The sequence below is a fragment of the Oryctolagus cuniculus genome, chromosome 3 (assembly GCF_051225735.1).
Source record: "Oryctolagus cuniculus isolate XC-2025 breed Fujian yellow rabbit chromosome 3, ASM5122573v1, whole genome shotgun sequence".
NCBI classification, from domain to species: domain Eukaryota; kingdom Metazoa; phylum Chordata; class Mammalia; order Lagomorpha; family Leporidae; genus Oryctolagus; species Oryctolagus cuniculus.
Window position 1 is genome coordinate 26,316,335 of NC_142869.1, and position 12,087 is coordinate 26,328,421.

The window sequence follows — 12,087 nt, forward strand, 5'->3', positions numbered from 1 at the left end:
AATAATATCTGAAATTTTCTAATTATTTGTGTCTTCTCTCACCACACACTTGAGGAATGTTTATCTTTTTTTAAAAAAAAGAAACATTTATTTGTTTTATTTGAAAAGCAGTGTTAAAGAGAGAGGGAGGGAGAGAAGGACAGACTGGTAAAAGGACAGAGCTTCCATCTGAAAGTTAACTCCCCAGATGGCCACAATGACCAGGGCTGGACCAGGCCAAAGCCAGGAGTCAGGAATTCCATCGTGGTCTGCAGCATGGGTGGCAGGGGCACAGATATTTGGGTCATCCGCGGCTGCTTCACCAGGCACAGTATCAGGGAGCTAGAAAGGAAATAGAGCAGCCGGTACTCAAACTGGTGCTCATTTGGGATATGGGCGTTGCTGGTGGCTGCTTAACCCACTTTGCCACAATGCTGGCCCCAAGGAACATTTATCTTGTTTACTCATGGAGCCCCAATACCCATAATAGGGCCAGGATCACAGTAGACAAGAAATGTGGACACACAGCCTGACTCCCTGTCCTTTGATATCTGTAAATTGAATTCTCTGTGTGATTGTGTCTGTGTAGCAGTCTTTAGTATTATAATACCCATTCCAAAGTCTGGATTTTAGAAATGTGTACATTGAGGCCCAAGGTCACATAGGGAGAAAGGATAATGGAACAGCAATTAAAAGTCTTTGCCTTCTGGCTCTTGGTCTGGTGTTCTTTCCTTTGTATGACGTGCTTATTCCTTTTCACTTATTTATTTACTCCATTTCTAACAAATCTGGTTACTTATTTGCTCTGAACCATTAACAGACCCTATGGAAGCAGCTGTTCTTATGTTTCGAGGTGAGGCTCTGTAGAAGTAGTTAGAACTGACTTTCAAGTTAGATTGACAAAGGTTCAAGTCTTTTCTTTTATACCAAAGGAAATTGCTGATATTCCACTGGTTTTCTGCTTCATAGGCTTGTGACCTTGGAAGGTTTTCTAAATTCAGTTCCCTCAAGCTGTAAAATGGGTATAATAACAAAAACTGTCATAAGATTTTAAGAAATAAGTGCAGCAACTTGTATGAAACACTTAGCTTATTTTCTGGCACAATTTGCTATTATTGGTTATAGGCTATAAATATTTACATTTTTTATACTTATTGGGTGGGGTTCCTGAGGTTTGAAAAAGAAGACCAACTCAGTTTTAACAACTTGTGTTCTAGAGAATATTTATTTTTCTTACTTGGTATAAGATTTAGAATATTATTTTCCATTACATATAGAAAAAGCAAGTTTGCTGTCCTCAAATTTTAGTGTTTCACAAGTCTATTGTGGTATTTCACAAATCTGTTTTATTTTATAGTACTATGGTTTCTTTTTACTTTCCTATTTTATTTTATATTATGCTTAATAGTATTTTAATTATTATGGTTGATTACCATGGTAATTTAATAGTCTCCTAGTACCTAAAAAAGGAAGTGCTTTATAAAAATAATCAAATCTCATTTCTTTAGTTCCTAGGATGTTTTGGAAATACATATTTTTAAATTAGTTAATTGGGTGGGAAAATTGCATGTTATAATTCTTTAGGAGAGAAAATTGATGTATCTAACTAAAAACTTTAATGATAGATTAAAACCTAATGAGAAAATGAAAGCAAGTATGCTATTGATTCCAAATTGCCTTTATTTGATTGGATTGACTGCCTTCATTTTATGACTATTTGTACATAATGTAAATCAAATAAGGTGTTCAGAATGGGATTACTATCTGGAAGGACGTGGAGTTTTCTAAACCCTACTGCTGGAAAATTGGAGATTTAAAAACTTAATTGATTAATACTGTATCACATCATTATCCAATGGTTAAGGATTGCTGGGTGGAACTGCCATATTGAGGCTTTCTTTTGAAAAATAATATCTTAATTATAATGATGTTCCACTGGGTATTTAGTAAAAGTGATATTTACTGAGAACACCAGTAAAAGAGAAACAGAACTAACTCTGTAGCCGGGTCATTGCAAAGCTTATGATACAGATTTGGTGATTTTGAAGTTAGCTTGTAAAGATAGAACAGCATGACTTCAGCTAATGTACTGTTTGCCTTTGACCCCTTATCCACAATATGCCAGTAATGAAAGGTCTTTGATAGGCATAACTGCCTTATACCCATTTTATTTGCAGTTTTCATAGCTAATGAATAATAAGAACAAGTCCACCAGGACCTGATTGTTTACCTCTCTAATAGCAATTTAGAGGTGGTACATGCTGTGGCTGTTACAAACATGTCCTGTAATAGCATTTGATGTAAGTAGCTGCTCACCATTCTGTATTGTGGTTTGAGCTGGAGAAATAGAAAATTGGTCATTTCCCGGCAGATAGCAGTAAGTTTCAATTCAGTCAGAATGCTATATGTACTATGATAGGTTTATAATTATTACCCAAAGATTGATGGTTTTTTGGTGAGTGTAAATTTGTGCAGCAGTAATCCATTAAGAAATCAATAATCATTCCATTCTGATGTGTAGTTCCTATTCACTGTTATAAATGTGTACCAGAAGCTAAACTCAATGTTGTGTGTGTGTGTGTGTGTGTGTGTTTGGAGATTGTAGTTGACAGTATTGGAAATGAAGAAATCATTATAATATTTTCTTTCTTCAGTCAGATTCCATTTTTCTTTGCCTATACTCTCTCGTTCCATGTCGTGTACTTATGGAGTCTGCTTATTTCCCCAACATTTTAGAAAGCTTATGTGGATCTTTTCTTAATGTTTCTGTCTCCTTTTCTCCATTTTTAAATGAAATTTTAACATTGTACTTATAATCTTATAAAAACGAATCTATCATTTACTTATTAGCAGTATCTTGCAACCACTGCGGTGAGGTCATTGATGGAAGCAAAGATTATGACAGCATCAACTCTATTCTCAACAGAGTTTATATTTTAGAGGCAGAGGTAGAAATCAACACCAATAACATAAGGATGAGAAGAAAGGGGAATGTGGTGGAGGAAATGTCAGCTCTGAAGCTATCCATTACATGAATTCCAACTGAAACCTTGGTGTTGAGGCATGGTAGTGCTGGCGGTGCTGGGCCGTGGGTGGTAAACTTCATCCCACGGGGGATGTGGCCAGCATTACATACCTCTGCAGGGTCTGGTGCTGGAAAGCAGTCTAAATAGAAATTTTAAATAAAAGCGATATAGGAACGTAGTATAAAGTTAAACTAGTGGAGAAAGATGCAAAATAAACAGGAAAATCCCAAGTAGTCTCAGTCCTCCGCTTCTTCTATGACCAGTCTCTTCATTATCCTTCCGTAATATTTTAATACATTCTGCAATGTCCAGGCAGCTAATAGATGTTTGTGCTTTCCTATTCTTAATGTGAGGGTACTTCAAAAAGTTCATGAAAACGTGGAATTAAAATAGACGTTCATTTTGATTTATATTTTTTAAAAATTGAAATCCATGTTTTTCATAATATATATTTTCCATGGACATTTTAAAGACCCTTCATGTGCATGGATTTCAAGATTTTTGCACTGAAACAAACATTTTCATTCCAGTTTCCACTATGTATACTGATGTGCGGCTTGCTTTTTTTTTTTGTATTTAGGAAATTTCATGTCTATACTCTGTACTTGGCTGCAATAATTCCATTAGATGCTGATTATACATGATGTTTTTTTAAAGATTTGTTTATTTATTTGGAAGGCAGAGTGACAGAGAAAGAGAGATCTTTAGTCTACGTGTTCACTCCCCAAATGACCACAACTGCTTGGGCTGGATCAGGCTGAAGCTAGGAGCCAGAAACTGTATCCAGGTCTTTCACGTGGGTGTCAGGAACTCAAATACTTAAGCCATTTTCTACTGCTTCCCAAGCACATTAGCAGGGAGCTGGATCACAGGTGAAGTAACTGAGACTTGAACCCCGGCACTCCAGTATAGGGTGTGTTTATCTCAGGCGGTGGCTTAACCCAGTTGCCACAATGCCTGCCCCACATGGTGATTTATTTAGCTATTACTTCACTGAAGTAGTTTGTTTTTATGTTTTTGCTATTTCATGAACGGAATTAGAGTAGATATCTTGGTATACCCATTTATTTATTACACACATCCTTATAACTTAGTTGTAGATTTGCTACATCAAGAAGTCTATGCAGAAACCATTTTGGTAGATAAAAGTTGGACCAGATTGTCTTTTGAAAAGGTTACCAGTTTACGCGACAGCCAACAGTGTGTGAGTCCCTGTTTCGTCACCTTGATAACAGTACATTTTATCAATTTTGGTTAATCTGATGGGGTAGGGGAGAAGGGGAAATGGTATCCATGTATATTTCATGTTTCTTATTTATGGATATTTAAATATTATTTTATATGTTTGTTAGAAAGTTAGTGTTTTAATTTTAGAGTATGAAGATCATTTCTCCTTGTTGTCTAGGAGAAATTTTAATCAAATACTATATTAAGAACTAAAAAAAGGAAAAATATTTTATGTGATCCATGTTTTGAATCATATTTATTAAAGGATAATGGGAGGGCACTGCTCATTCAAAGTAGAAACTTCCAAAGGTTATAAATGTTGGAGGAGAGAAGTAGTTTTTATTCCAGTATCTGCTTTTACTGCATTGGTTCATCTTGGTATAATTATACTAAGAATCCTGGTCATCCATGTAATATTTATTTATTTATTTATTTATTTTTGGGTGGTGGGGGGGACAGAGACGATTCACTCTCATTTGGTTCAGTTTGAAAATACCCACAACAGCAGGGCCTGGGCCAGGGCCAGGGCCAAAGCCGGCAGCTGGGATTACAATCCAAGCCTTCTGCTTGTGGATGGCAGGAACCCAATGACTTGAGTCATCACTGCTGCCTCCCAGGGTCTGCATTGGAAGGAACCTGGAGTCAGGACCTAGAGTCAGGACTGGGACGCAGGTGCTGCGATGTGGGAGGCAGGCATCTTAGCTAAATGACGACTCAGAAGTAGAAGTGTGTGTACAGACAATAGAACTAGCAAACGAAGAACACAGAAAGAAAGCAAGACTTTGCTTAAAGATTTTTACATTTAACTTCCTAAATTATGTATAAGAGGGTGGATATCTTGAGCAGGGTGTTAAGGGCTAGGTGGGAACCCAGTTCCTCTCTTTTTCCTATTTCAAGGATTTGATAAGCACATTGAATTACCCAGAAACTCACGGGGTGTGCCTACTTCTGAGAAAAGCTGAAGTCCAGTACTTTGTTTCTCCTTACACACTTGTTCAGGAAGCCACCAGGTTGGGACTCGCCTTGTGCTCTGCTCACACAGGAAACTGAAATGTACTTGAGAGCAGAGACGGCTCATTGCATGACATGTTTTTACATGAGCAATTATGCATCCAAGTGTGTTGTGTGGTTTTGTAGCTCCAAGTCTGTCCCAAGAACTAGATTGCTGGCAAACTGTTACAGAATATGCGAAAGGTCACTAAGGACCTGAATCTGTTCTTTGACCTAAAGAGAATCCCGAGGGAGAGCAAAACACGTACCTCCTTCTCTTTCCTCTTCCCTAAAATGGCATTTGGAGGACATAGCTGTGATTCTCCTTGTATTTATTTATTTATTTATTTATTTTTTCCTGTCTAAAACCACTTTTAAAATACTGGACTTCCAAGTTCTCCTCTGGTGCTACAACTGGATGAGTGTCTATATGTGCCCATTGCATTTATGTCACCACTAAATATAACCCTTGAAGCAAATACTTACTTTGAAGTGACCCCAAAGGTCATTTAGAACAACTTCCCAAACAAAGCAAGAGCTATCCTTGAGAGTGTATGTGACAGGTGGTCACTGGGATTTTGTTTGACTGCATCCAGGACTAGAGGAAGGAAGCTCTGGTTGCATTGTTGATGAGCTCTGATTTTTACCAAGTTCTCATCTGCCTCTCTGCAGTATTGCTGCATTTTCAGTAAGACACAAACTACACATCTAATGGGAACTGTAGGTGCTTTGTTCTTTGTTAGTACTTGTAGATTAAATTTTCATGCAAGTTTTTAGAGAATTTGAAATTTTTGCCTTGGCCTTTTTGTTCAAAAGGCTATCATAATGTCTTCATAGGAATAATGCCTCAGTGTGAAGCTTAGCATACATGTTTTTTCCACTTTTGCCCAGACAGCGGCAAATAAACTATATAAATATGATAAGTAACAAAACAAAATCCTGAATTTATTTTTTGAAATTTGCATCTTATCAATGTTACTGCTAAGGGTTTTACCTTTAAAAATCTTTCAAGTTTTTTTTTTTTTTTTTACTAGGCATTCATATTAAATTCTAGTTTAAATAATATTCTGTCTGGAAACTGTTCATGCTTTGAAGACAAAAATCTATTGACTATATCGCCATTTCAATACAATGCAAAATTTAAACTGCGTGCTTAGAAGTTTGAGTGGTTACTGTTTATTCTATAAAACCTGATGCTTTGAGACTTAAAAGTGGATCTTAAAAGGGAAACTCGTATCAGGAAAACCGGGACCATCTTTCAGAGTTTCATTTAGTTTAAGATGTAAAGATGAACCCCAATTTTCCAGCTAGCATTTCTCATGAAAGACCCGAAGGTGTAGAAGGTGATGGGGAATCTGCTCAAAGTTCTAGGTGTCCACATTTGTTCCTCTGAGGATATTAGCTGCATCTGATTGGCTTATGACTTCGTATTTCTCCATTTCCTGAGTGGCAGTTTTACTGTGCCTTTATTGGATTTACTATTGTAATTGGATATGGAATTGTGCCGGGAAGCATATATTTCAGTACGTGCACCCTAGCAATCTAAATTGTTAGCATGGTGACTCACACACATTTAACAGGGAAATTAGCTAGCTCTGTCTTTGTGTGAACCTTTGGGGAGGAGCTGACCCTCTCTGCAGATAGAACCAGGGCTCCAGGTCACCTGTGGCAAAGCTAGCTGTGTAGAGGGTTGGAGCCTCTCTTGATTAGCCAGGCTAGATTTTGCCATGCATGTCTTTGTCTCCATTTGGAGAATTATCTAATTAGGAGATTCACTGGCTGAGAAATGATTGGATGCAGGTTTAAAAGATTCGTTAACCCATTTAATTATGTCACTGCAGATTTGGTAAGGGTGCTTTAGCAAGGTCACACAGTACCCTCAAGGCCTCCCATTATGGCAAAGGATGTTATGAAATTCTTGAGAAGGAATAATCCTTACAACCAGGTTATTTAAAAAATAATTATGTCATAGAGCTTTGTTTCCAAACATGCTTGATCATAGGACTCATCTGGGGTGCTTGTAAAAATAAAGAGGCCCAGACCTCATTGCAGGTGTGCTGATTCAGTCTTCAAGGGAGGAACCTGTGACGCTGATACTGATGATCAGGCAAGTTTAGGAAGCACTGTCAGATGGTACACACACAGGGAATCGGAAAGGACTGTGCGGGGGAAGCTGAGAAAGTGAGAAAGAAGGAGCTGGGGGATAATAGGATGTTACTGTCAAAAATAAGCCTGAATTGTATCTTTATGGTTCTTGGGGAAGTTGTAGCTCTTTTCGAAATGTTTGAAAGGCATTGTGTGTGTGTGTGTGTGTGTGTGTGTGTGTGTGAGAGAGAGAGAGAGAGAGAGAGAGAGAGAGGGAGGGAGGGAGGGAGGAAGATAGAGAGAGAGAGAAAATCTTTCATCTATTGGTTGCCTCCTCAGATGCCTGCAATAGCTGAGTCTAGGAGGCCAGGCCAAAGCCAGGGTCTTAGAGCTGGGTGGTGGGAGACTAAGCACTTGAGCCATCATATGCTGCCTCCAAGGATGCGTTAACGGGGAGCTGGGTTAGAAGCAGACATGCCAGAGCTTCAGTTGGGACTCGAACTGATACTCCAGTCAGTGCTCTCTGTAGGATGCCTGTATCCCCAGTAGCAGTTTAACCCACAGTGCCACAATGCTTACTCCAGTAGCTGTTTTTTTCTTTTTTTTTTTTTTTTGTGAAGATATATCACATACATAGTTTTATTGCAGCACAAAAAAAAGATATTTACTCTTTTCTCTCTCTCTCTCTCTCTCTCTCTCTCTACCTGATTTTGGTCATTTTCTTTTTTTCTTGGCGCTCCCAGGTCTTTTTGTTTGTGATATTTTGTGAACTCTCTTGTAATAATTTCACTCCATTTCAGGAAACTAAGTGTTTTCTCTCCACTTTTCTTTCAGTTGTATTACTTCATCTTGTTTGTGCAAAATAGACACTTGTTCCTGTTTCAGCCAGGGAGCTTGTGCATCTGTTGACACTTCAGAAATTATCAGTTTAGATTTCAACAGCTGATTAGTGCTCTGTTCTAACCAAACTGAGAAGGAACTCTCAAGAGTGGTAACAGATATTATTGTACTTAATTTTCTGTGCTAAAATGTGGTAACTTTTTTAATCTAATTTTGTGGTTACAAAAGGTCTTAGATAAGGTTACATTTTGCTTTATTGTACCTTAGAGACACTGTCAAAATATTGACCAGTATTCCAAAAGTGGTATTCCATAAGTAGTCACAAACATTTCATTAGGCATCTTTTCATTTATAGCAACCCCCATATTGGTAGAATTCCAGGAATATCCTACGTGATCTGCTGAACACTCTCCTGAACCCTGGCTTGTGTTACTACTGAATTTCAGAAATATAGCTAATGGTTTCAGCATGGCACCCAAGTACTGATTTGCCTGCGATAGGAAGCTGTATCCCCATGACCTGCAGCCAAAGGGGAAGAAGAGCTGAACAGTTTAAATGCCCTGTGCAAACATTTACTTGGTTGACCATATGTTTATCCAACATTCTACAGAAATAGCCAACCAATAGCATCAGAGAGCATTATAAAAATGAGCTAAAGACTAGAAACCAATCAGAAAGAATAAAACTGATTTCTAAAAAGATTCTAGAATTTATAGGATAATTATATTGGGCATCTTAATAAGTTAGCAAGTGTTCATTTGAATAGAAAAAGATATTATGCATAAGAATGAAAAGACTACAGCTTTCCTTTAAAGGGAATGAAATTTAGTAGAATGAAAACATAAATACATTTTAACAATGAAATTTGAATTGGGTATTTTAAATTTGACACACTCAGGCAGACATAAGAGTTTTTTCCCAATCATGTCCGTGTAACTAAAGCACAGGATGCTATGAATCTTAGGAAGATGGGAGGTCATCTGTCTTCTAGTTAGATTCGTAGAATTAATAATTTTCTTTCTGTAATTTTTTTACCTTTTGATATGATGCAAATCTATTTGCCATACCCCTTTCTGAAAAACACTAATGACTCCCCTTATGTGTAGAACAAAGTATAATAAGCTTTTTAGTATTTTATACCACACCCTTTATTAAACCATGCGATTTATCTTTTTGTCTTTATCTCCTGGAATTCCCTTTCACATATGCTGTGCTTCAGCCATAAATACTTGCCATGTCTTGAATGTAACATGTTCTTTCATATTGCCTCATTTTGCATAAACCCTTCCCTTTTCCTTGAATTTCTGCCCTTCTCTCTCAAGCAGGAAAATCCCAATCCTAAAAGAACAGATGTTGCTTCTTTGAAGCTTCAGTTATTCCCCATATTCCTAATGCAGTGAGGATATACATATCTCTTTTCTGCTGCTTACCACATTGTATTGTTATGATTCTTATTTTTGGGGGCTGGCGCTGTGGCTCACTTGGTTAATCCTCCACCTGTGGCACTGGCATCCCATATGGGCGCCCAGTTCTAGTCCCAGTTGCTTCTCTTCCAGTCCAGGTCTCTGCTGTGGCTTTGGGGGGGGGGGTGGGCAGTGGAGGATGGCCCAGGTGCTTGGGCCCTGCACCCACAAGGGAGACCAGGAGGAAGCACCTGGCTCCTGGCTTCGGATCTGCATGGCGTGCTGGCCATGGAGGCCATTTAGGGAGTGAAGCAACGGAGGGAGGACATTTCTCTCTGTCTCTCTCTCTCTCTCTCTCACTGTCTGTAACTCTACCTGTCAAATAAATATTAAAAAAAGATAAATATGATTCTTATTTTTTGTTTCTGACTCTTGTATTAGACTTAGATCCTTCAGAACAGAGACTGTGTCTTGTTTGCCCTTGTACCCATAATCTTGCCTCTGTACCTGGAACAGATTTGGGGTGTCCCTTCCCAGTGTTTTATGATGAAATGACTAAGAGAGACTAAGTGGACTTAACAAAGTTGGTGGGAATAGGAACTGCCTTGAAGGAAACTAGATGGAGGTAGCACCCTCAGTTGGCAGGCAGGCCACAAGGACAGGAGATCCAGGCTCATATTAACATGTAGTCTACCTTTAACAGCAAATTCTTCCTCCACAAATAGATACCATCTTACTAAGGTCAAACAAGTTAGACTGCACCTTCCTTTGCCATGTACCTTGCTCTAAATCCATATAGTACTAATTAATTAATTAATTTTCTTTCAGGGTTACTAGTAAAGGTCACTTTGATTTGATTTTGCCTGGCCTTATATGAAGAGGATGTAGTAGGGATCCGTGTACTATGGTGACCTCTGAACCCAGATCTGCAGAAATAGTCTTCTACTTGTGTGCAAGTTTATTCAGGCCTTGCTTCACACTCATTCCTGTAATTTGGAGCTGACCAAGATGGATATGTCTATCCTGTGCCTCATAGTACAGCTGAGTATTAATAAGCAAAATCCGTGTGGACTTCCTTATATGTGTCATCTGTAACAGAATAATAACAGTGGTACACCCTTCTTCTTTGTCCTTCTCATGTTTCTTCCCTCCTGCACTTTCATCTCTCCTGTTTGTGCTGGCTCATGGCTTTAGACTTCTAATGAAACTTCCTCTGGCTAAACTTAGGGAAGTTTGTTTCAGCTCAGTCATTTGCCCTTTTTGAAGCTGACCTATTTCATTAAACAAAAATGAGGTTGTGGTGGGATGAGTACTTAGAAAGCAGGAAGGGGCATGCCACCAGTGTCCTAGCAAAGGTTATATACATAGTGCTGGCTTTAGAGAAGTATATGAATAGTAAAATAATTCTCCTTTCAAACCCACTTCCCTTGTGGTACTGCATTGGTGTTTCACTGTCCTACTCTTTCCTGCCTTCCTTTAAGGGCTGCGTGATTCTGTATTGTCATCACAATCCTTCTTCAGCCAAATTAACTAAGATTTGTGTGTGGGCACCGTGAACTTTTTTGTCAGCTTTCCATCTTGTCATAGAAAAATTCAAGTAAACTGATTGAAGCTGAGGTTGCAGAGAGTGACATAAAGTAATAGATTACTGTTGTCTTATAGTATCATAAATACTTTAATAGATGTGTCTCTAGGAATTTGGTCTCAAATCGTAAAGGGTAAATCTCTCATTTATGAGAATTTCAGGCACCAGATCATGCTGGAGGGTATGGAGAGATTTAGTGCAATGGTTATTATTATTTTGTCTTCTATGGAATTAATATTAAAGTAATTGTCTTTCCAGCCCACAGGTGTTACCAGACCTGAGGCAACCCTTTTTGTTCATGAGTACAAAATATCAGCGTTAATGACTAGCTTCGTAACAAAAGTATCAGAGGATCTTAGGGTCTTTGACATTGTGCCAATTAATGTTTTAGGGCAAAAAGTCTCAGGTGGCAACTGTAAAGCCAAGCAAGAGCTGTGATTTAATTAAATTTGCAGCTGCCTTTTGCAGTTTGATGGGATTATTATTTTTATTTCTGGTTTGTTCAAATATACAACTTCTAGTTCTAGTTTTATAAGTAAAGATTTTTTTTTTCAAATACTACATAAGGATGTCTTCATATACAACATAAATATGGGCTTGATAATCTCACCCCGGCTCTTTTGAATAAGAACTGCTGACTTGTGAGTACTGTTGAAAAAGTGCTCATTTAATAATTTCTGCAGTTGTTGAAACTCTACCATGGAAAAGAATTTCAACTATTTTGATAAGGGACCCACAAAAACCACAGCGTATAAATATTATTGATGAAAATGCCACAGGTATAAAAAGATGTGTTTCAAAAATATACCAAATCTTTCTATTTTGGTATCCAATGCAGTTATCCTTGGAGGGAAAGAAAACCTGGTAGGTTGGAAGACATAAAAAGTCTTGACTTAACAGAGATTCTCTTTACATTCATTTATGAGCTACTTTTCTATTTTTTTTTCTTTTT

General features: G+C 38.0%; 1 protein-coding gene across 35 annotated transcripts in view; it reads left to right on the forward strand.

Moving 5' to 3' along the window:
• The window catches only part of IKZF2 (IKAROS family zinc finger 2), a 171,083-nt gene that overhangs the window by 25,000 nt on the left and 133,996 nt on the right, over positions 1 to 12,087 (forward strand). The gene's annotated exons all lie outside the window — the stretch shown is intronic.